The sequence below is a fragment of the Erythrolamprus reginae genome, chromosome 2 (assembly GCF_031021105.1).
Source record: "Erythrolamprus reginae isolate rEryReg1 chromosome 2, rEryReg1.hap1, whole genome shotgun sequence".
NCBI classification, from domain to species: Eukaryota; Metazoa; Chordata; class Lepidosauria; order Squamata; family Dipsadidae; genus Erythrolamprus; species Erythrolamprus reginae.
In genome coordinates this window covers 120,219,259-120,243,933 of record NC_091951.1, presented here as the reverse complement: position 1 = coordinate 120,243,933, position 24,675 = coordinate 120,219,259, and the positions used below count along the sequence as shown (strand labels likewise).

General features: G+C 39.5%; 1 protein-coding gene and 1 long non-coding RNA gene across 2 annotated transcripts in view; one reads left to right on the top strand and one right to left on the bottom strand.

Annotated features, from left to right (window-relative positions):
- Positions 1-24,675, bottom strand: part of KCTD16 (potassium channel tetramerization domain containing 16) — a 244,699-nt gene that overhangs the window by 179,884 nt on the left and 40,140 nt on the right. The window lies entirely within an intron of this gene.
- Positions 18,125-24,105, top strand: LOC139160901 (uncharacterized). Its single transcript, XR_011558032.1, has 3 exons — positions 18,125-18,264; positions 20,024-20,074; positions 23,912-24,105. It is a non-coding gene; the product is annotated as an uncharacterized lncRNA (long non-coding RNA).

Below are 24,675 nucleotides of genomic sequence, written 5' to 3'. Positions count from 1 at the left end.
TCCCTGAGGACTCGGAGCTGCTCACAACAGCAACAAAATACAATTTGATACAAATCCAATATTAAAACTAATTTAAAAACCCATTATTACTAAAAAACATTCAATTCTACACAATCACACCATTCTCAAATGCTAGAGTCAGAAAGATGGGGGGGGAGGATTAGTCCCCCCATGCCTGGCGGCATAAATGGGTCTTTAACATCTTGCGGAAGGCAAGACACTTGTTAACCCATTTCTCACACACTTTCAAGTTGTTTGCTGATTTTCTAGAAAATAGAATGCATTTCTATTTTAATTTTCAATATGTGGCTTGATGTTTAATACCAAGTTTACATTCCAGCAATTTGCATATAAATACATTGTCAGGGAACTTAAAGAAATCTTTAATAAAACCACCAATTTGCATTTTAATGTACACTTTTAACAATTTTTTGAGAACATGTTTTAATGGAAAAACCAACATCATAAGAGGAATGTTCACATTTTGAAGAAAAATTAGAATTGTTGATCCTGGAGGAAAATATGGCAAACAAAATTAAGTTTTCTCAGATACCAGAGCTTTATTGGATTGTGTTGAAAAATTCAAATACTGAGGAGAAAATACACCATATATTATTTAAAGTTTTTATGCTACTAATCCCGAGGATTAAGAATGTAACAATACTGTGCAGAAAAATCCAATAAAATAGAAATAATTTGTAACTTAAAGTTACAAAAGTTAAAGTCTAGTGGTTTAGAACAGTGGTCCCCAACGTTTTTTCCACCAGGGACCAATTTCAGCAAGACAATTTTTCTATGGCCCAGTGGGGGCGGAAAGGGGCGTGGTTGGGGGCGGGATTAAGCATGGGGGTGCTGGTCCTCCCCGCCCCTCTTTCCCGCCATCGTCCTGTGGCCGGCAGAACCTGCCTCCCAAGCCCTCTTGCCCAGCGGGAGCTAAGCGCTGGAGAGAGGGGGTCAGGCTGGCCCTCCTGCCTCCCCCCAGCCAAAAACGCAAAAGCGCCCCACGGCAGAAGCCAAAAGAGGCTTGAGCCTCTCGGTCCTTCCCGCCCCTCTGTCCCATCCATCGTCCTGTGGCCGGCAGAACCTGCCTCCCGAGGCCTCTTGCCTGGGGGGAGGCAAAGCGCTGGAGGGAGGGGGTGGCGGCATGAGGGCCGGCAGCTGCTGACTCCACGGACCGGTGCAACATGCCCCGCGGCCCGGTACTGGTCCGCAGCCCGGTGGTTGGGGACCCCTGGTTTAGAAAGCAAGAAACAGTGAGCTAAAGTCTTGAATTAGCCATGAAAGACAGCTGGGTGATCTTGGGCCAGTAACTGTCTCTCAGCCCAACTCCCCTCACAAGGTTGTTGTTGTGAAGAAAATATGAGGAGAAAGGCATTCTGTGGATACATAAACTAGGAATCTACGTTTCATGGTTCCCAAGAAAAATGCCTTTTCTGCTATAGTGCACATCTTATGGGGCTTCCTTTCCTTCCTTCCCTTCTGTCATTTCACAAGGACAGTAAAATCTGGTTATGTTATCAGGCATGGGGCTTTCAGGGAACCAGAGATTTGCCTAGACGATGCTGCTGTTGAGGTAGCCCTTTTTATCATCTTTTTGTTTAGGTATTTACATATTTGTTTTCTTACATTATTTCTTAAAGTAGATTTCTATATTTTTATGTTTTGCTTTTATGTTAGTGATTTTTCTTCAAATATTGTTTGTTGCTGTTTGATGAAGTGGGCAGCTACCGTATATAGATTTGATGACTTAATCAATAAAATACTTCTCTTGCCTTATCCCTAACTTCAGATTGGGTGAATTACAAATTCAAAATGTGATCTTTAATTTTTCCAAAAATGGCCTGTCTCTGGAATACAAATATCTTAACTGTAAAGTAGTTATCAAGGATATATCTTTATACACTCTTCTGTAAAAATTACACTCAAAGTTATATAGGATCAGATTATCTCAATGTTGTGCGAAAAAATAACTTTATTATATTATTTCTGTGGTGGTAAAATAAAAAGTTGGGTACCTCAAGCAGCATGAAGTCAGGACCATCTTTTTGAAGTTGCTTGAATATCTCAAAAATGTTAAACATTTAACATTCAGATTTATATATCACTGGACCACACTGCCAACTACTGTAATTACTATTGAAAATGGGTTCCATATAGTCAATCACATTGACCAATCTTCATTTCTGTGACTACTTGAGAAGGATGACAAAAAGGGGGATAATTTGTAAACCAGTTGAATTATATTGAACTGAAAAGGGGAAAATGTCATTGCTTTCTGTTAGAATGTCTGTTAGAACGACAGTGAAGTAAAATTGTATCCTATTGGTTCATAATGTAGGACACAAGTCAAGAGTTTCAAAGAGAACTGCAATTAACCTTGATGCTGCAGAATGTTTGATCATGGAATTGATGGCTAAAGGACCAATCTACAGCTTAATTCAGAGGAAAAGGAAGCCAATTTTTCAGGGCCAATAACCACCCCAAAAGCCATTTTTTATAAAATGATTTCCATCAGAGAAATTATACATTTACAAAAAGAAGAAGAAAAACTGCGGCATCACGAAGCTTAGTACAGGGAATAATACATTCGGTTACTGTGGATTTACCAACCACGTCTGCTGGAAGTTTGTTCCAAGGATCTACTACTCTTTCAGTAAAATAATATTTTCTCATGTTGCCTTTGATCTTTCCCCCAACTAACTTCAGATTGTGTCCCCTTGTTCTTGTGTTCACTTTCCTGTTAAAAACACTTCCCTCCTGAACCCTATTTAACCCTTTAACATATTTAAATGTTTCGATCATGTCCCCCCTTTTCCATCTGTATAGTCTGGAAGACAGAAGGAAAAGGGGGGGACATGATCGAAACATTTAAATATGTTAAAGGGTTAAATAGGGTTCAGGAGGGAAGTGTTTTTAACAGGAAAGTGAACACAAGAACAAGGGGACACAATCTGAAGTTAGTTGGGGGAAAGATCAAAGGCAACATGAGAAAATATTATTTTACTGAAAGAGTAGTAGATCCTTGGAACAAACTTCCAGCAGACGTGGTTGGTAAATCCACAGTAACCGAATTTAAACATGCCTGGGATAAACATACAGTATATCCATTGTAAGATAAAATACAGGAAATAGTAAAAGGGCAGACGAGATGGACCATGAGGTCTTTTTCTGCTGTCAGTCTTCTAATACATGCATTAATGGGAATAAGGAGATCGCTGACCATTTCAATAGCTACTTCTGTTCAGTTTTCTCAAAAGACATCTTACAAAATAATACTATAGAGGGATATAGCATTGCTTCCAGCTGTACGGATTCAGCTCCAGTGATCTTAGAAGCCGATGTCTTAGAAGAACTTGAACGATTAAAGATAAATAAGGCAATGGGTCCAGATGGCATCCACCCCAGAGTTCTTAAAGAACTCAGATCTGTCATTGATACCCCCCTGACTGATTTGTTTAACCAATCCTTGTTAACAGGAGAAGTTCCTGAGGATTGGAGAATGGCCAGTGTTGTGCCTATCCACAAGAAGGGCAGTAGAGAAGAAGCTGGTAACTACAGGCCAGTTAGCTTGACATCAGTGGTAGTTAAAATGATGGAGACTCTACTCAAAAAGAGGATAAATCAGCACCTAAAAAACAATAACTTATTGGACCCAAATCAGCATGGCTTTACTAAAGGCAAATCATGTCAGACTAATCTCATTGATTTCTTTGACTATGTCACAAAGGTGTTGGATGAAGGTGGTACCGTGGATATTGCCTTCCTGGACTTCAGCAAAGCCTTTGATACGGTTCCACATAAAGAGCTGATAGATAAATTAGTGAAGATTGGACTTAATCCCTGGATAGTTCAATGGATTTGCAGCTGGCTGAAGCGTAGACATCAGAGAGTTATTGTTAATGGCGAGTATTCTGAGCAGAGTCAGGTTACAAGCGGTGTGCCACAAGGGTCTGTTCTGGGTCCTATTCTTTTTAATATGTTTGTGAGTGACATAGGGGAAGGTTTGGTAGGGAAGGTTTGCCTATTTGCCGATGACTCTAAAGTGTGCAATAGGGTTGATATTCCTGGAGGCGTCTGTAATCTGGTAAATGATTTAGCTTTACTAGATAAATGGTCAAAGCAATGGAAACTGCAGTTTAATGTTTCCAAATGTAAAATAATGCACTTGGGGAAAAGGAATCCTCAATCTGAGTATTGTATTGGCAGTTCTGTGTTAGCAAATACTTCAGAAGAAAAGGATTTAGGGGTAGTGATTTCTGACAGTCTCAAAATGGGTGAACAGTGCAGTCAGGCGGTAGGGAAAGCAAGTAGGATGCTTGGCTGCATAGCTAGAGGTATAACAAGCAGGAAGAGGGAGATTATGATCCCGCTATATAGAATGCTGGTGAGACCACACTTGGAATACTGTGTTCAGTTCTGGAGACCTCACCTACAAAAAGATATTGACAAAATTGAACGGGTCCAAAGACGGGCTACAAGAATGGTGGAAGGTCTTAAGCATAAAACGTATCAGGAAAGACTTAATGAACTCAATCTGTATAGTCTGGAGGACAGAAGGAAAAGGGGGGACATGATCGAAACATTTAAATATATTAAAGGGTTAAATAAGGTCCAGGAGGGAAGTGTTTTTAATAGGAAAGTGAACACAAGAACAAGGGGACACAATCTGAAGTTAGTTGGGGGAAAGATCAAAAGCAACATGAGAAAATATTATTTTACTGAAAGAGTAGTAGATCCTTGGAACAAACTTCCAGCAGACGTGGTAGATAAATCCACAGTAACTGAATTTAAACATGCCTGGGATAAACACATATCCATCCTAAGATAAAATACAGAAAATAGTATAAGGGCAGACTAGATGGACCAGGAGGTCTTTTTCTGCCGTCAGACTTCTATGTTTCTATGTTACCATAGTGGTGTGATCAGTCACAAACCAGCCCTCTGACAAAAGCAAACAGATAAGATGGTTCCTTGGCTTTCTTTATGGACACACAAGATGCTCCACACAATTCTAGCTTATTTTTATCTTTTTTTAGGCACCCTTTCAAACAAAGCACTAGACTGTAGCCATCCATCATTTTTATTTCTCGGGAATGTGTTATGTGCAGCTCAGAGACATTCTTGGAAATAAAGAAGACAAATGTTCTTTGCTTTGCAACTTGCCATCTTCCTGTTTTATTTTCGGATGGGTCAAAAAGCCTGGAAAGTGCCAAGGAAAATGTCTATGGTTATTTAGATGCTCAAAGGCATGGTGTTCTATCACCTCCTCTACCTGCACCCCTTTTGGAAATTGCCTTCATGACAGTGATGTCTGCATAAATGATTCTATATTATATGCATATGTAAGGCTAAATTGTATTTTGGATAGCACTCATAAGACCTCGCAATATTTTGGTAGAACCTTTAAAACTTATAATAAAATGAGGGGCAGCATTTTGTCTCAGCAAGCACATCAGAAAATAAACTACTTAAAACTTTTCTTCATTCTCAGTTTCCCCAATTCAAACTACCATTGATTGGTATTCGTCACTTTTCTCTGCAAATAATTGTCCAACTAATTATTATTTCCTTAAGAGTTTTATATATATATTTATTTATTTATTTATTTATTTATTTATTTATTTATTCATTCATTCATTCATTAAATATATATATGATTACCCCTCTCAAATGCTTGCTCAGGGCAGCTAATAATTAAAAACAATAAACAAAATGATATATAATATAAAATAACAGCCAAATGATGATACATAGCAAACATCCACCATCAAAGCAAGCTTGCCCACATTACTAGACCCTAGACAATGAAAAAAAATCAAACCTTCACTGCCTTGTGAAAAACACTGGTGATAGATTCAGCAGTGGCATTTAAATTTGGTAAAAGAAATCTTGAAGAGAAGTGATTAAATGTCATCTGTTCTTCAGACAACTGCTTGCACTACATTCAGAGTTTCTTGCAGCTGGTTTTCCTTTTTTTTTCTGAATAAATATGATCTGATAACATTTTTTCTTTGCATAATATACCCTTTGGTCAATTAATTAAACAGTACATTATCTGAATAAGAAATAAGGAAAGGGAAAGGCTTCAGCTATTCTGCCAGAGAAATGCAGCTGCCCAGTAGATATAAATTTATTAGCGCAAAGAGTAGATGTCTAAAACTACATTCTCTTCCTTTTGAGACAGCACACAACTTTAGTATCCCACTCTTATTACCCACTAATGACAATTCCACACTCTCCCTAAATAAAGTAAAACATAATTTCTCTTTGTGATCAGACTTCTCTGTCTGCTGCTGGTTTTGCAAGGAAATATAAAAGCTATGTTTATAACTCATCTAAAATTTTATTCCATGAGGATTAAAATTGGAGGGGGGAAATAATATGAAAACATTGGGGTGCCCTCCACGACAGCCACTTAGGATCTTTGAATCTTTGGTGCAAAGGGTTTAGTAACAAAGCTTATCTGCAATATAATTTACCACATCCATTACAATAGAATAGTGCATAGTAATTTATTTTTCCTAGTTAACCTATTTCTTCACTTAATCTTTAAAAAACGCTTCCTTATTCCTTAGACAATAAGTCTCTTTTATTATGAAGTGAGATTTCTATTGAAACATTTTAGAACAATGGCCCAAATCTGGGGTCTTCCAGATGCATTGAAATTTTAGACTATGCTGGAGATGGGTTATAAAGATTAAAAAAGGAAATCAGAACATATTATTTTGTTCATGATGAATGTGAACTTGCATAAAACTGTTGAGAGTCATTGGTGCTCTCGGAGCTTAGTTGTTCCCTTGCTGACATTTCTATAGGAGTTTGTTGCAAAAAATTAAAGCCAGAAGCACACACAGTTAACTGATTCAGCTGGATTCATTATATTCTTTATAAACATTTTTACTGTGATGGGCTCCTACGGGTATGGTCAGGTACGCAGAACCAGTAGAAAAAATTAGATTTTTTTTCTTTTTTTCCCCTTCTGGCCTCTGGGTATGGTTTTCCTATCGCAGTAAATGGGGTTGAATGTGTATAATTTTAGAAGAACTGTACTTGCATGTGTGTGTACATACACTTTATATAGTAGATAATTGTATCTCTTTGAGGCAAGGATAGGCCAGGTACCCTGACCCTAACCCAAACCCTCAACATGAATGATGTCAGGTTGACCACCTTTAGCCAGCCCATCACATAATCGTCAAGCCACTCCCACCTGGTCACATGGCTGGCAGGCCACACCCACAAAATAAGCCAAACCCACAGTATGGTAGTAAATATATACACTGCTCAAAAAAAATAAAGGGAACACTTAAACATTTACAAGGCAAGGGCTGCAAGTTCAAATCCCAGTGAGGGGGTATGGCTAGCTGATGAGGCCAAAACAAGGCCAAAATAGATATATCCTAGCCTCCCTTAATTTTAAAATTCAGTAAAAACATGTGACACACACACACACACACACAAACTACCACAAATAGATTATTTCTTCAATGTATCAACAGTTACAAGCAGCTTCGTTTCCAACAGCAGACAAACTTTCAGTTCAGAGTACAGAAACTCAGAGAGCACCAAGGACTCAATTCTGACTAGAAATATTCTCTTTAATTGGAACGTAAACTCTTCATCAGCTGGCATTCTCCAGATGTATCAGACCATTATGCCCAACAAAAAGAGGTATGCTAGGTCAGGTTTATAAGAAATGGAGGTTGTGAAGCTATGTAAACATATTAATCTACAATTAAAAATCGTGAAAGGATTTGGATAATAATTGGGTTGAAATGCAGCTGTTCCCTTCTTTCCGTCAGCAGATTACTCAGTCCATTAATGAATCCATGGAGTTAATCTTTATTTTCCCTCCACAATAAGCTTGTCCCTGAGCACCAGAAAGCCTGGGAAGAAGCCAAAATTGTGTATTATGTTTGGTTGACTGTTGCAACTCTCAAAAATCATGCAGCAACATCAGATCTCATAAAGTTTCTCCCCCCAAGTCTTGCTAAGAAATAAAACAGAAATTAAATGTATCTTCTTCTCCATCCCAGCCATCAGATTTTGATTGCAGCTTTTTTGAACTAAGAGACCGAAGTATATCTCATAATATTTTGGAAGCATAAGGATGAGTGACATGTCTGTGGTTCTTTTTATAGGGTACCTATATATCCCAGCATTATTGACAATAGCCCTCTTTTGAACTGAGCATGTTATTAAGCAAGTACAAAAAGGAATTACCAGTACATAAAACTCAAAGTTCCCTTTTAGCAGGCTGATTGCAATAGAAAGAAGGGGGAATATCTGGTCACAATGTTGGCATCCCATTCCAAGTTTTCATTTTACATATAAATTAGCTATATAAATTAGCACACATAAATTTCAGACAAATTGATGTTCCCTTCTGTCTTGGTTTGTGGTGTATTTTTAAATTCTTTTTTCCCCTTTTACTTTTTTGATCATCATTCAAGATACTGTCTAAATGCAGTTTGATCATTAGCAGCAATCATTTGTCTAATTATTCTTGTAAAATAGAGGATTTATTTTCCTTGAAATGAAATGTCTTATATTATGTAGGCTGTGAAAGGCAGATAAAAATATAGTTCTATAAAATGGAAATGAAAAAAGGGAAAGAGAGAGAGACTATCAAAAGCACGGCTGTCATTGGAATGAGATCAATTCTTGGAGACTTTAAGAAGTTACTTGAAAGACAATGCCAGTGGGATATATGGCACAAGATGAATGTTTACCAGACAAACATGAGACAAAGCTGAAGCATTTATCAAAAATAAATGATGAGAGGAAACTAAGGTGCTTATTTTTAGAAAACAAGTCCTTCCTCAACAAAGTTCCTTTTCTTTTAGATTATATCATTTCTATCAGATGATTGGTGTGTTTAATTTGCAGCTAATTCTCTTGTGAACTATGTAATTCTAGAATAATCTCATCCAACTTTGAGGTATGTCAAATCTTGACTTCCATATTCTCAAATGGGTTGGCTAGGGACAATTTGAATTTCAGATTCAATAGATTCTGATGCATTGGGCCAAATTGGTTAATTGATACATAGATATCAAGACACACACATAAACCCCCTTTATTTATATAATCCTTCATCAGAAATCGATCGGCTAGGTTTATATATTTTCAGGTAATCAGATGGGTTTCTTTTTTTGCCCTAGATGATGGGAGTACAAATTTCAAGTAGAGGTTTTAAGTATGAGTTGCACACAATGAATATATAATCAGCAATTAAATAACCTAGATACAAAATTACTTTTGTAATTTCCTTTTTTATTGTTTGCTTAATAATATCTTAGAAATAATTCTACTGTAACTCAACAAAGTAATCATGGCATCCCCATGCCCTCTTTCCAATGCCTATTTTCATTTTAAATTTTTGGGGGGATGTACTGTTTTTCAGGCTTGGAAAGTTCTTCAATCTCATATAGAGACTTATTCTGGATATCACTTTTCAAGGAAAAAATTGAGCTGGAAAAAAAAGAGCAGGGGGAAAAGTTTTGTAGATTAGAGAGCAAAATGGATATATGGCAATTTTTTTGGCAGGGGGGAATCTGAGACAAAGAGGATATAAAACAAATGTCAATAGGTAGGAGAGAGGCAATAAAGGAAGTTATAGTACAAAATCACTTTTTTAAAAAATCACATCAGCTGGGTTTTGGATTTTGAATCATTAAGGAGCCAAAGTTCAAATTCAGAGGCAGTTATGAGGCGTTCTATGGTTGGTGTTGTGGTTGGCTCTGTCCCAGCTCTGTCCCAGGGAATGGGGAGGTGGATGCAGGGGAAAATTCAACATGTCACAGGCCTGTGTTACTGCCGACAGAATCAGTTCAGAGTTTAGTTTCCTCGGATGAAGAAGAAGGTGGGAGTGACTCAGCAGAGGAGGGCTTGGCACACAGCCCAGGCAATCAATCTCCCTTATCTTCCGTTGATTCAGATGATGACGTTTTGGACCCATGCAAGCGCAGAATTATGTATAGAAGAGACCAAGTAAGAACATATTACAGGAAATAAGGGAGGCCACCTGTGTTTGGGTGGGGCTCCAGTAATTAGGGCTGCTGCTATAAATAGCAGCATGTGGGTTTGGCCGTTGTGGAAGAATATCTGATTGGAGTTTGTCAGGAATCTTTTGTTGCTGGACTTGGTTGCTTTTTCTGGCCTTTGAAACCAAAGCAGAGCAACGTGTGTGTGTGTGTTTCACTTCGTTGGAAGAAGAAGGGGTGTGAACTTTCTTCACAGCTGCTAGCTAAGTACTTAATGACTGCTTAAGGGAAACTGTACAGACTACCCGGTTGTTTTGGGAAGAGTGCTCTTTGCAATACAAAAAGAGTGCTTAGTTTATTTTGACTTTTGTGATAAAGAACATTGTTTTGAATTTTCAAACGTGTGTGTGTCTGAAATTTGTACCCTTGAATTTTCGGGAGGCTCCTAACAGAGAGCCCGGCAGAACAGTTGGTAGCTTTCTAATTTCTGTTAAAGGGATGTGGTGGCACAGCGGCTTATTTATGCTGGAACTGTCAGCCACAAATGGTTTGCATTGCAGTGGTTCAAGCCCAGTTCCATGAGATGGGATGAGTTCCCACTACCTTGCTCCCTGGTTTCTGCCCACCCAGCAGTTTGAAAGCAACCAATGTTATAAGTAAATAAATGGTTATCATTTTAATGGGAAAACCTAGCTGCATTCATGTATGAGGAGAGCTATCTATCTATCTATCTATCTATCTATCTATCTATCTATCTATCTATCTATCTATTGATCTGATATGATCTGATTTGATTTGATTGCTAGCTATCTGGACATAAGGCAATGCAACACAGGCGAGACCACAGAGGAACTTGGAAGACCCAGCAACCCGAATGCCATTAGTCAGTTGGATAGTTTGCACTATGTGGTACACCAAGGATAAGCATACAAGTTCTGAACAGAATGCACTAGTAATTTAGACTGTCAGGACTATTATTTCACTGCCAATCAGTAATATTAATCCCCTCTGTTCAGATAATGTAACCAGAGAATCAAATAACCAATATTTAGTATTTTGTACAGTTAAATAATGAAGTAAATAATGACTGTTTTCAATTTAAATTATCTTGGCTGACTAAGAGAGCCAGTTTGGCATAGTGATATTACATACCATCACTATATAGAATATAGTGATGGTATAAAAACTGAGAAACTGTGAGTTCTAGTTTTCCTTTAAGGTATGAGTAGACTGCTCAGTCCCTATGTGAGGGAGATGGGTGATCTTTAGATTTGGTAAATAGGTAGATGATCAATAGATCGATAGAAAGACATACAACTTTGGGCATATCACTTTCTTTCAGTGCACCTCACAAGATTGTTTCATGGGGAAAGTAGGAAGCACTTTACATAAAATACTTAAGATAAACAAAATATTTACTAAAAGATTATTTTTTAAAAAATTTTAAATTTGAAATATACACAACAGTACAAAAACAAAATTTACACAGCCCCCCCTCCCCCGCTGTCTCCCTGACAGTATCATTAACGTCTCTTATACAGTGTATACAACCAGCAGTGAATTGTTCGGCCTAAAGTATGACCAATTTTCTGATTTGAAACATTCAATGTTCAAATAAACATCTGATCTGATATTACTAAAATCCTACAAGGTTATTATATGGTGCATATGCTGAGATGAGCTAACCCATATGAATGGGCTTGTTAGTAAATGTCATTATGATTTAGCACTATATGCGAATAAAATATTGTACATTTTTCAATAAGCCAAGATCAAAACAAATCCCAATTTGATGTTATGAGTAAACCAAACCATGTTTTTACCAATAATGAAGTTTTATCTGCTCAGTGTTCTGTCTGGGTTTTCCCAGACCTCAACACCAACTGAAAAAACAGCCAGACACTCTGGTAAAAGCCAAAAGTATTTTATAGCTGGAAAAAATAAGCACAAAGGAAAACCTGTCTTCACAACAGACAGGCTAGAATACGTTACAGCAGGGTCCTGATGTCCAGTCAATCCCACAAGCTTCTTGCTGGCACACCCCCCCAAGGTTTCAATAGTCCAAGGCACAAACCAGGATTGTAAGCCACCAAAGTTCACAGACAGGTCTCACGAATCTCCAAGATAAAACTCCACAAGCCAGGAAGGGTGGGTCCGCCTTTTATCCTTTCCCAAGAGCACCACACCCAAACCCAGCTGTGACCTCTAATGCTGGAAATACCTAGCCAATTGAGTCCGTCTCTGATTAGCTCGCCTTTGTCGCATATCTATGATGTCTTGAGCATTTTCCCCTAAGGAATCCAGGCTGCTGGCTGGGGAGAGCTCCCCCTGGTGGGACTCTGGCTGTCCTTCTTCTTCAGCCTGGGATTCTTCTTCGTCTGTCTGCACCTCCTGTTCCTCAGCCTCTCCCTCTGAGCTGGAAACCGACAGAAGGTCAGCCATTCCCGGAGGGGTCCCAGACTGAACCACAACACTCAGTAAGAATAAAAAAGGTGTGTGTGTGTGTGTGTGTGTGTGTACATACATACACACATGCATACATAATTAGGATTGCCACCAAAAATTTGAAAGTGAAAAATATTGGTAAAAATATTAAAGGAAATACATATGAAAATAATGAATTATATTACAAACAATATCAGGACCATTTTCCATTTTATTTTTCTCTAATTTTTGTATAACTTTTAAACACTTACTACAGTTGCATATTTAGCTGAAATAAATTCTCCAATGACTAATTAAGAGCGGGGGTTTTTTGTTTTGTTTTTTAAACTTATTATAGGCTTTCTGCTGAATTGATGGAAGGAAGTGATTAAAAAAGGCAAGGTAATGTGAAATGCCTCAAGTCAGATGAACTCTAATTTAACAAGTGAATAATGAGGAAATTTAAAAGTCACATTGAGATGTTTTCAACACTGACCCGCTGGGAAAGGTAACAGCTGTCCAGGCGGGAGAAATGCAGGAATACTTTCCCCCAGGAATTCAGATTTGTGAGCTGTTCAGAAAAGTCTCCAGAGAACCTCCACAAGCTTCTGATTCTATTACTGGTCACGTGATTTATTTTATAGAAAATCTCAGGTGGAAAACAAAATTTAAAAATTAAAATGTTGATATTGGAAAAGCAAAGCAGCACAAAGCTTTCAAACTGGGTGGCATGTCCGTGATCAGCTAAGCCACAAAATGTACTATATTATTTATTTTGGTGCTAGTACCACCCATGTGAACACAGTTCATGATCAGAGCAGGGCAGTTATCAAAAACAATGGAGATCAGACCTATAATCTGCTGGGAAATAGGCCAAACATAACCCCCATTAAAATAAATTGAGGTGGCATATGAGCAGAAACCCTGCTTTCATTCAACTAGGCCTGTGGAACCTGTGGAACCATAACATTGATCTATGCGTCATCTGTGTCTATGCATATTTAGTCAATAACATGGAGTATAAAACACATTTATTGCACACGGCTGGAAGTTCAGTTGCTACCGTAAGAGTAACCCCAAACGCCTGCTATTTTATTTGGGTATTATTTCCTCAATCTTCTCAGCAATATTTCCCTCAGCTGCTAACTTTTAAGTGTCACTTTTCTGCAGTGAAGAATGGGAGATGAGAACAGTACAGAAGAGCTCATCTGAGAAACAAAGCCACTTCATTAGAGTCGTAGTCCTTTTGTGGAATGAATGTCTTTCAAACTGATCTGTATAAGAGCGTTTAGAACAAGGGCCTGAGTTTTTGTCTTTTTCTTCCCCCATCCCCTACCCCCAATTTGGGGAAACACAGCAACTCTCATTGACCCGGCAGTCTTTTCAACTGCAGAATACTAAAAACGTAATGGAACATTAATACCGCGTCTAAAGTGATATTTGAGACAGGGTCAATTGCAGACTTATTAAAAATGAATTGCTCTCATATAAAGTTTATTGAGGGGATTTTTTGGAGGGGGAGGGAAGTACCCACTTTATGAGTCCACAACTGACTGCTCATTCCTTTCGCATTACAGCTTCTCTGGTAAGCAGAAAATGCTTCCTTATGCTGAGCAATGAGCATCAATAAGGCGTGAACATGGGGAATTTAAACTATGTTCATATTGGCTTTTTAATAATTTAACTAATCATTAGTGATGGACGAACCCAACGGTGTTCGGGTTCAGCAAGTTCGGCCGAACTTTACGCAAAATTCAGCCAAACCAGAACCGAACCCGAACTCGAATGGGGAATCCCTCCCACAAAGAGATTCTGGGGGCGGAGCTTTGACATCACCAGCAGGTTGCTAAGGATGCCAAGGTGATCACTTCCTGGATTCCATGTAATCCAGGAAGTGATCACCTTGGCGTCCTTAGCAACCTGCCAGTGATGTCAAAGCTCCAAACGCCAAACACGACACCAAACTTTGCCTGAATTGTGCGGGTTCGGTTCGCCCATCACTACTAATCATAGTTTCTTCTAGTGAAACTTGGAAACTGTAACTGTGATGAGAATTCTATCCCAGTTCTCTAACTTTGAATTCTGAATTATATTTTAGTTTTAGATAACAAAATAGAAAAGTGAATTTTAATGTTTAGTTGCTGGGTTCCTCTTTAACATGAAGTTTACCACCTCAAAACACATAGATGTTTGCACATGTACCTATACACAGAGATAAATACACATAGGCCTTCAAGGAAGTCTGTACAATAACTTCCTTTATGATTAAATGAGTTATTGCAGAGGTAAAATCTGTAGCATCCCAGCTACAAACATTCCTGCACCTTTAATTGGGTCACAATAGAAAAGATTTGCACAGATGGCATTTGCCTTGCAGAGAAAAAACCGAAGCAGTGATTCCCTCGCTTTTGTATAATTACTGCCAGTACAGAAATGCCAATTTCATTCACACACACCTTCTGGGGTTTTTTTCCTCCTTTTTTTAAAAGAAAAGTTGAAGTCCATGCATCTTAGTGTCACCGAGGTTGAGAAACACTGCATTAAGCCCTGCATGGGTAACAGTAACTCTCCAGCCAACAGTGTAGAAACTACATGAAGAAAATAGAATCTGCCAATATACTACTATTGGTGCTGCTGTTGAAGTCTAAAACAAACTATTTTTATTTCAGAGAATATTTTTTTTTAACTGGGGAATAAGCAGAGGGTTGGTTTTTTTAGCAGCAGTATAATCTATTTCAATCTACTTTAGGCATCTTTTAAAATGGCAGTAAATCACCCCCCTGGGTCCAAGACTTAAGACAGGCTAACAATCAAACTCCAATCGATATATGACATATTAAAGTTTGAATGCGAGGTGAGTTTTGAAGCAATGCGTAGATGAAGCTGCAGTCATCACTTCCAACTGTAGGTTCCAACTGATTGCATCTCCCACAGAACTGAGAAATAAATCACTCTGGTGCCAGAAGCCCTTTATGTTAACATTTTACCATTGGATTATTACTGGACATACACGGTTTAGTACTTATTGAAAGGTTTTCATCACTGCCTATTGATTCCTTGTCTTCCAAAGGAACAGGCAATTAAATGCAATGTTTTGCTCACACAAAAAAAGCCGGAATAAATTTAACACAAGTTTTCATATGTAAAAGAACTAAAAGAAAAACCAACAGGAAAAGAAATCTGGTTTATCAGTTTAGAATATTGCAGAAGTTGGTTTCAACAAAAACTGTGTTAACTCTCCAAGTTAATAAACAGGTACCATTTTTGCTCTTTTCTTCAGCAAAACATGGTAGGCACTATTAGCTTCCTCAGGACTGACAATTTGACTCCACAGTTTATAGCTTTAAAGGATATTTTGCCATTGTCTTCCATTAGGAGTCTTTTTCTTTTACTTCTTAGTCCTTTCCATTCTCTTGATATTTTCCAAGGCTCTCTCACTCAAGCATAAGGTGATCAGAGGCTCACCATTTACTGTGTGTGTGTGTGTGTGTGTGTGTGTGTGTGTCTTGATTAATAAATTGGTGTATATTGAGCAAAAAAAATATTTCTCTTTCTTTCTCTCTCTCTCTCTCTCTTCTTTCCTCCCTTTCTCTCCCTTTCTGTCTCTCTCTCTTTTTCTCTCCCTCCCTCTTTCTTCCTCTCCCTTCCTGTCTTTTTCTCCCTCCCTCTTTCCTTCTCTCTCTCTTCCTTCCTCCCTTTCTATCCTTCTCTCTCCTTCCCGTCTTCCCCCTTCTCACTCGCTTTCTCTCTTCCCTCCCTTTCTCTCTCTCCCTCCCTTTTTCTTTCTATCTCTCTTCCTCCCTTTCTATCTTTTTCTCTCTCTCTCTTTCTTCCTACTTCCCTCTCTTTCTTTCTCTTCCTTCCTTCTTCTCTCTTATTTCTCTCTTTCTCCCTCTGAAATCTATTTGTCTTTCTTTCTCTCTCTTCCTCCTTCCCTCTCTCTTGCTCTGTTTCTCTCACCTGAATCTCTCATTTCCCAATATGCAGTTCAATTCTTGACAGTTTAATTCTCAGCTAGTTCCAAGGAGGTGATTTAAACAACCCAATTTCTGAGGCAAAACTCCAACCTGCCAATGCGGGCCATCCCATGGAAGGCTTCACATGCGGGGAGGAGCAGGCCCAGCACGCGTCCTCTTTCCCAAGACCTGTGTGCAACTGAGGAAGGTGCCACAGGCACTACTTGAAGGCGCCGCCCCCAGCTGCAAACGGGCAAGTGGTGGCAGTCGGGAAAGAGGGGGTGTGGCGACCTGGAGTTGGAGCTCCCTTCTGTCCTGGTCCTGGGGGGAGAGGAGGAGGAGGAGGAGTCTGGCAGCATTGGCATCACATGGACCCCACTCCCATCTTCTCTCCCTCCCCCTGCCTCCATCTCCCCCTCCCTTCCCTTGTAGCTTGAGCAGTAGCGGCAGCGATGCCAGCAGCAGCAACAGCAACCACAACAGCAGGAGCAGTGCACAAGGGGGAACACAGGGAGGCAAAGGAAGAAGGGAAACTTCCCGAGCTGCCGAGACTTGTCAAACACAGCTCTGCGCCGCTTCAGTTTTCTTCTAAAACTTCTGAGTGGAGGTCTGTTAACACAGACCTCTGTTAAAATCGGGAGATTTTTGAAACCCTGCGGGATGTGGGGCAAATGATTGAAAAGTGGGGCTGTTCCACTGAAAGTGGGATGTCTGTTCACCTTACTCAAGCATGAACCATATTTGATGCTGTTTAGTTTTTTAAAAATAAAATTAATTTTAGAAATCAAATTAAAAATCAGCCAAAGTCAAGATGAGCCTGATCATCTTGTAGAGAAGGAAAGGCACATCACTGTTCTCCCTCTAATATATGTGTTATGTGATGGACAAATGTATTCTTAAAAAATTACCATCCAAATCCCTTGGAAACTTTACAAGAAAATTGGCATGTGGTAGCTGCTCTTATTGGGTGTGAAGGAGGTAAACTTTTAAGTCCCGATGGTATTTTCACAAAAGTGTTGCTGGTTTCATTTTGCAGATGTCCTCAATTCTATCTACTGCCAAACATAAAAGATTATACATTTTTGCACTTCACTTTAGAAGCTACACACCATCGTCATGTTCCTAAGAGACAATAAATTTGACCCAGAAGGTGAAATTTATTATTATATTATAATGAAAATGAAATGATTTCCTGTCAACTTTGATAAGTTAACAAGTGGAACCCTGTGATTTTCCAGAAGAATGAAGAATCTTAAAACAGCTTATTTTGTAAAAGGTGGCAAAGGAAATCTAGAGAAAAGCAGTTTCAAAAGTAGCAACCAGCAGAACAATTAACCTATAAAGATAATACAGTATGTGATATAGAATGCAATTAGTTTCTCTTATCAGTTTATATAAACTCACAGACTTGTGGTATTGGTTGTCTCACATAAGGCTAACTCTCCTGATTGTAGCTGTGTAGGGGCATTTTACCATTATCTTCTCTTAGGAGTCTTCCTTTTATTTCTCACATAATATAGAGTGTTGTCTCACATAATAAGGATGATTATTATCTCACATAATAATTGTCTCACATAATAAGAACCAGGACTTTTATTAGAGAAAACAAGCTATTGATGATGAGAAGGTAGGGGTTACATTATTAACATCATATTGTTTGGGAATTGTTAATGTATGAGGCAGGACTAATGAGAGTTAATCCACAACTTTACCCAGCCATATATCAAGACCTGCCTCTTTCTATTTCATCAGGCAACAGCAGAGGAAAAGAGCCATTCACATTGATGTTGCCATCTTGATTCTGGCAGTCATTTTCAGAATTGGAAATGATGGAAATTTACGTCAGGTTTGGAAAGATCAAGAAAGAAGAGTTTTTCCTTCATCTAAAGTCTCACCAGGTTTGTTTGTTTGTTTGTTTGTTTGTTTGTTTAATTTATATGTCACCCAACTCCCAAAGGACTCCGGGTGGCTTAATAACAAAATAAAATCTTAAAAACATCTTAGGCATTAACATAATTAAAAACCATACTTTTATAATAATAATAATTATTTATTAGATTTGTATGCCGCCCCTCTCTGCAGACTCGGGGCGGCTCACATACTTATCATTACTAGTGATGGGTGAACCCAACGGTGTTCGGGTTCGGCAAGTTTGGACAAACTTTAGGCAAAATTCGGCCGAACCCGAACCGAACCCGAACGGGGAATCCCACCAAGAGATTCTGGGGGTGGAGCTTTGACATCACGTATACCGGCAAGTTGCTAAGGATGCCAAGGTGATCACTTCCTGGATTCCATGGAGTCCAGGAAGTGATCACCTTGGCGTCCTTAGCAACCTGCCAGTGACGTCAAGGCTCGGCCCCCGGAATCTCTTCATGGGAGGGATTCCCCAGTTCCTTCAAAGGGAGGTCTTCACGTAAAAATAAACATTGCTATTTTTATGAAAAAGGACGCCGCAGTGGCGCTGCAAACAAAGGGCGGTCCTTTCACGTAAAAATAAACATGGGATCCAGGAAGTGATCACCTTGGCGTCCTTAGCAACCTGCCAGTGACATCAAAGTTCTAAACACTGAACACGTCCCTGAACTTTGCCCGAAGTTTCAAAAAATTTCGGGTTCGTGTTCAGCATACCGAACATCGCAAAATTCGATATGGACCCGAATTGTGCAAGTTCGGTTCGCCCATCACTAATCCTTACTTATAAGTCACATTACTTATCATTCCATGGCCAGATCTCACCGATTATAACTATGAGTTCACTGGCCCTAGGCCTGCCGGAAAAGCCAGCTCTTAAGTGCTTTTTGGCAGGGCAATAGGGTGGGGGCATCCTGACCACTGGACGTAAATGGTTCCAGAGAGAACTGGGGCAGTCACAGAGAAGACCCTCCCCTGAAGGCCCACCAGCTAACACTGTTTAGCTGACAGGACCTGGAGAGACCAACTCTGTGAGATCTCACTGGTCATTGAGAGTTATGTGGCAGAAGGTGGTCTTGAAGATAACCTGGCCCCAAGCCATGTAGGGCTTTAAAGGTAATGGTGAACGCCTTGAATTGTGCCTGGAGACCAATTGGAAGCCAGTGCAGCTCACGGAGGATCAGTGTAATGTGGGTGTACCTTGGTACACCCACAACAGCTCACGCAGCTGCATTCTGAACCACTTGTAGTCTCTGAGCACTCTTTGAGAGTAGCCCCATATAGAGCGCATTGCAATAATCTAATCGTTAGGTGACAAGGGCATGATTCACTGTGAGGAGTGCCTCTCGATGCAGGTAGGGTTGCAGTTGGTGCACTAGATGAACTTGTGCAAAGGTCCCTCTAACAACAGCTGTCAAACGTTGATCTAGTTTTAGCTGTGAGTTTGGGAGGACACCCAAATTTCGAACCTGTTCTGAGAGGGACAATTTCTCCCCAAGAGCCAAGGATGGACAGTTGACACAGTCTCTAGGAGGCAATATCCACAGCCACTCAGTCTTGTCAGGGCTAAGTCTGAGACTGTTGACTCCCATCTAGATCCTCACAGTCTCAAGGCACAGCACTTCACATCCACTGCTTCACTGAATTGACGTGATTACTTCAGTCAGGATGGAAGAAGAGAAAATAGGGTAGTTTTGTCGATATTTTCATCCAACATGATTTTTAAATCTCTCCCCCTAAAAGCAATAGGAAGACTTCAATGAGGCTCGTCAGACTACTGTGGATCCGACATAGGTAAGTGAGAAGATTCCGTGGACCTCAGTGGGTTCTAATTTGCCCTCCTTACAATCTATCTCCAAAATATTCAGAACTTGAAGCAAAGAGATAGCACCATAGATAGCTATAGCACATAGTGCTTTACCGTGTTCTCCAATTGGTTTACAAAGTCAGCATATTGCCCCCAATAATCTGCATCCTCATTTTAGTAACCTCACAAGGATGGAAGGCTGGCTGAAACTTGACCCGTTTAAACTTGAGCCATTCCGAATCAAACTACTAGCAGTGAGCAATGAGTTAGCCTGCAATACTGCATTCTAACCACTATGACACCAAAGCTCAAAGATCATTTTCGTTTTGCTGACCTTCAAGAACTGAGCTGTTGAGACAGCCCATTTTCATTCCATTCTATTCTAATTAGCATGGAATTTTTCAAATAACTGCCAGAGAATGCTAGTTTTTCCTTTCCTTTTCTTTTCTTTATCATCCCATTTTTCTTTTGTGCCACATCTATTGCTTTCATTACTCATACTTTAGATGCAGTTGAAGCCTTTCTGGCTGAATGAGCTTTTAATAAATTCATATCTTAAAGTAATAATTTTTAGACTCTGATCTTATACATGGGATTATCTGCTGCTGAAATCATAAGAGATGTTGAGTTCAGATACTAAAGAGGCAGGAGATTGGCAGTAAGACTTCAGCTCTTTATTAGTTATAGTGAGCAAACATCAGCCCCTGACTGCTTTTGGCAGGGGTTTAAATAGGGAGCCCTTTTGAGAAGGAGCCAATCAGAATTTCCCTGCTCCACTTCCTTGTCGGACTGGAGTGAAAACTTCCCAGCTTCTCAGGACATAACAAAAGGCATGTTGATACATGGACTTTATAGATTGGGTTGCCCAAAATGTTGAAGGCAGGCATATACTGTACATTTAAAAAGGCCTTGATGGCCTGATCGTAGTAGAAGGTAAATGTACCACTTGGTCACTTTGAAGCATTTCAAAACAATGGAAATTACCCTCTGGGACATTTCCCTTCTTCTGCCTAGATGTTGCTTCTATTGTCTCTTTCTTGATTTCATGCTATACAGCTTTGTGTCACCCCATTTTTGTTTACCTGGTCCCAGGGACTCTCCTGCTTTGTTTTACACTGCCTGGCACTGTAAAAGGGAATTTTATTTCCAGTCATGGTTCTTTTCAATCTCATATCTCATTAGTTGGAAACACTAAGGGCATCAAATAGAAAGAAGAGATGAATGAACCTTTCACTTCCTGCAGCCGGATGGAAACGATTGATAGAAAACTCTATCTATGAAAAATGAGCAAGTATTGACGAGGTGTTCTGGCCCATTATAAATCTACTTTAGGGTGAAATAATCAACCTGGTTGTACAGTAGTCAGCAAACCATTTGCTTCTACATACTGTATATCTTTTGGCTGGAACATTTTCTTTAGCTAGAACATAAACCATATAAATACATAGCAAAATGTACAAAGCATTCCCAATTGAAACACTAGTAGGTTTTAAGTTCCCTAGTCATCCGCAATCTAAGCCAGGTTTCTCAAAATTCTTTAGAGCTAACTAGGCAAGCCATAAAATAATTAAAATTAAGTATAAACATTCCTGTAGGTACTTTCTTAGCTGTCACATATGCATGCATGCATGATGGTGATATGAAACTCAAAGTGTGAAGGAAAAATGAGTTCTAGCAGCCACTTTCTAATAATAAAGCTACTCATCTTATTTTATAATGCCCCCAAATGTGCTCTGGAGGGTCTCTTAAACTCTTTGGAGTAGAAAGGAAGAGACAAGAAAATATTGATAGGAAGGGCAAAAATCCATCTGCATAAGGTCAGATTTCATTTATTAATTCATTAGAGTTGGAACGGACATTGCAGGTCATCTAGCCCAACCCTCTGCATGGGCAGTTGACCCTACACCACCCCAGACTGATAGCAGTCCAATCTCTTTTTGAATGTGTCAAGCGTTCACAACTTCCGCTGGCAAGCCTTTCCACTGGTTGATTGCTCTCACTGTCAGAAAGTTCCTCCTTATTTCCAGGTTGAATATCTCCTTGGTCAACTTCCATCCATTGCTCGTAGTCTCTCCCTCTGGTGTCCTGGAAAGTAGTGTGATCCCCTCCTCTCTGTGACAGCCCCTGAAGTATCTGAAGACTGCTATCATGTTCCTCCTGGACCTCTTCTTTGCTAGACTATCCATGCCCAGTTCCTGCAACCTTTCTTCATATGTCTTGGTTTCTAGTCCCTTTATCATTCTGGTTGCTCTCTTCTGCACTTTCTCTAGTTGTGTTATTGACATCAGTAAGATTATTTTTGAATGAAGGTTGTCTAGCAAATACATGGAAAAGAAAAAAAATACCCAGGAATAAATGATCACCAGAATATTCTGAGCTCAACCATTTCAAACTCAGCAGCTCATGCCTTTGCTTTCTTCTAACAGAAAATGAAATTATCTGCTTCTTTTCAATGATAAGGATATACTTGATTCCATGTAGTATTGCTTAGTAAAATGAAACAGCTCACTCCAAAGTCAAACAATGAGTTTCCGTTGATAGTGTTAAATTTATAGCACCTAAGCACCGCCCATCCCTAAATTGATTCTTTCAAATAATCAAAGGACAAACTTGGTGCTCTCAAGCAAATTTGACAATGGATGGAATCGTTCCTTATTAGTGCAACATTCAGCAGAAGTCAGCAATTGTCACTATGTTTCTAAATGCCTTCCAATGTCTCCAATCTCTAATCTAGATCCATCAGATCTGGAAAGATGATATTTTCAGGGTCTTCAGCAGAGATCTATTAGAATTAACATATCATTGACTTCCTAAACTTTTCCTGTTTACAAGCAAAAAGAAAGAGCATCCAAAAAAATGTCTTTCTATTACTGCCATCCTAAACATTTGATTCACATGAAACTCATTGATTAGAATTATGAAAACCATAAGAAATAATTAGTGTTGGGCGAACCGAACCTGCAAAGTTCGTGTGCGTACCGAACTTTGCACGGTTCGGTATACCGAACCCGAACCCAAATTTTCATAAAAGTTCGGCAACAGTTCGGGTTCGGGAGAGTGCCAGGAAGACCTGCCACCCAGCTGTCACCTTCCAAAACAGCCGTGGAGCTGTTGGCCAGTCGGGAGGCAAAAAAGGAGGTGGGGAATCCCACGAGGAGATTCCAGGGGCGGAGCATTGACGTCACTGAGACGTCCTTCTTGGCCGGCTGAAATGGGGACTCCAGGAAGGACGTCTCAGTGATGTCAAAGCTCCGCCCCTGGAATCCACTTGTGGGATTCCCCACCTCTTTTTGCGCCTCCCGACCGGCTGACAGCTCCCCGGCTGTTCTGGGAAGTGCCGCCGCCCAGCTGTCACCTTCAGAAACAGCCGGGGCGCTTCTTGAGGGTCTCCCGAATGCCGAACCTGGACGTTTGGCAAAAGTTCGGGTTCAGGTTTGGGAGAGCGCTGGGAAGTGCCCCAGCTGTTCCGGGAGATGACAGTTGGGCGGCGGGGCTTCCCGGTGCTTTTCCGAGCACCAAACTCAAAGGTTTGGCAAAAGTTCAGGTTCAGGTTTGGGGGTCGAACCCGAACTTTTTTTAAAATTCGGGTGCCGAACCCGAATTTCGTTGGGTTCGCCCAACACTAGAAATAATATCATCAACTGCATACATCTATCAATTACAAAATAAATGTCAAGGAATTGGGAATATTTAGTGTTGAGAAAGACTAGAAGAAAGACTTCGACTTGAGAAAGAAAGATAGACAAGAGAGGGGAATAAAAGTACTCTTAAAATATTGTAACTGAAAAGACATGACATAGAAAATATATTTTCTGTCTTTTCAGAGTGCAGGACATGGAATGCAGTAATGGAATTAAACTACAAAGAACGTAGATGTAGACTCGTTCATAAGAGTAAGAGAAGTTCAACAGGAGAACCAATTTTCATGAATTGGGTGGTAAATGCCCTTTCACTGGAAGAAAGATGCTAGACTATCACATTTTGGAGATATTTTAATTTGGATTCCTGCACTGAGATTGACCAGCCTAAATGGACCCTTTCAATTCTATGATTGTATAAGTTTAACTAGAATTCTATATCTTTTCCAACATTCTGTTTCAAAAATCCTAGAACGGGCAGAAGGACAAGATCATATGTCCCAACTTGCTTACGTAACATTAAACGTTATCCTCTCTGAATTTGTCTCCTCGCTTCTAAAGGCTAAATTAAATCACTGTCTAGGGAATTACAGTTCTCTTAATAGCTACTGAGCTGTACTACAAATTTTGCAGCAATATTGCAAAGTATATTAAATACGTCTGAAGATTTGTTAGGAAAAACCACATTCCACTAATTTGGGTGGGGGGATTATTTATTTGGCTTAAATAAATAATTGATTCTGCTGTGTCTATAGTTTCCTCTGGGGTTTAAAGAGATCCACATTATAGACTTTCTTTTCTTTCTTTTTTTTAATGTGTAACCAAATATTTGAAAGGCTGTTTTTCCTATTTTTCATAACCATTTAATACTTGGTTTAGAAACAGAATTTTAGAATGTCAAACATCCAGTGCAATTTGTGGCACACAGTATATAATTTGTTATTCCCTCC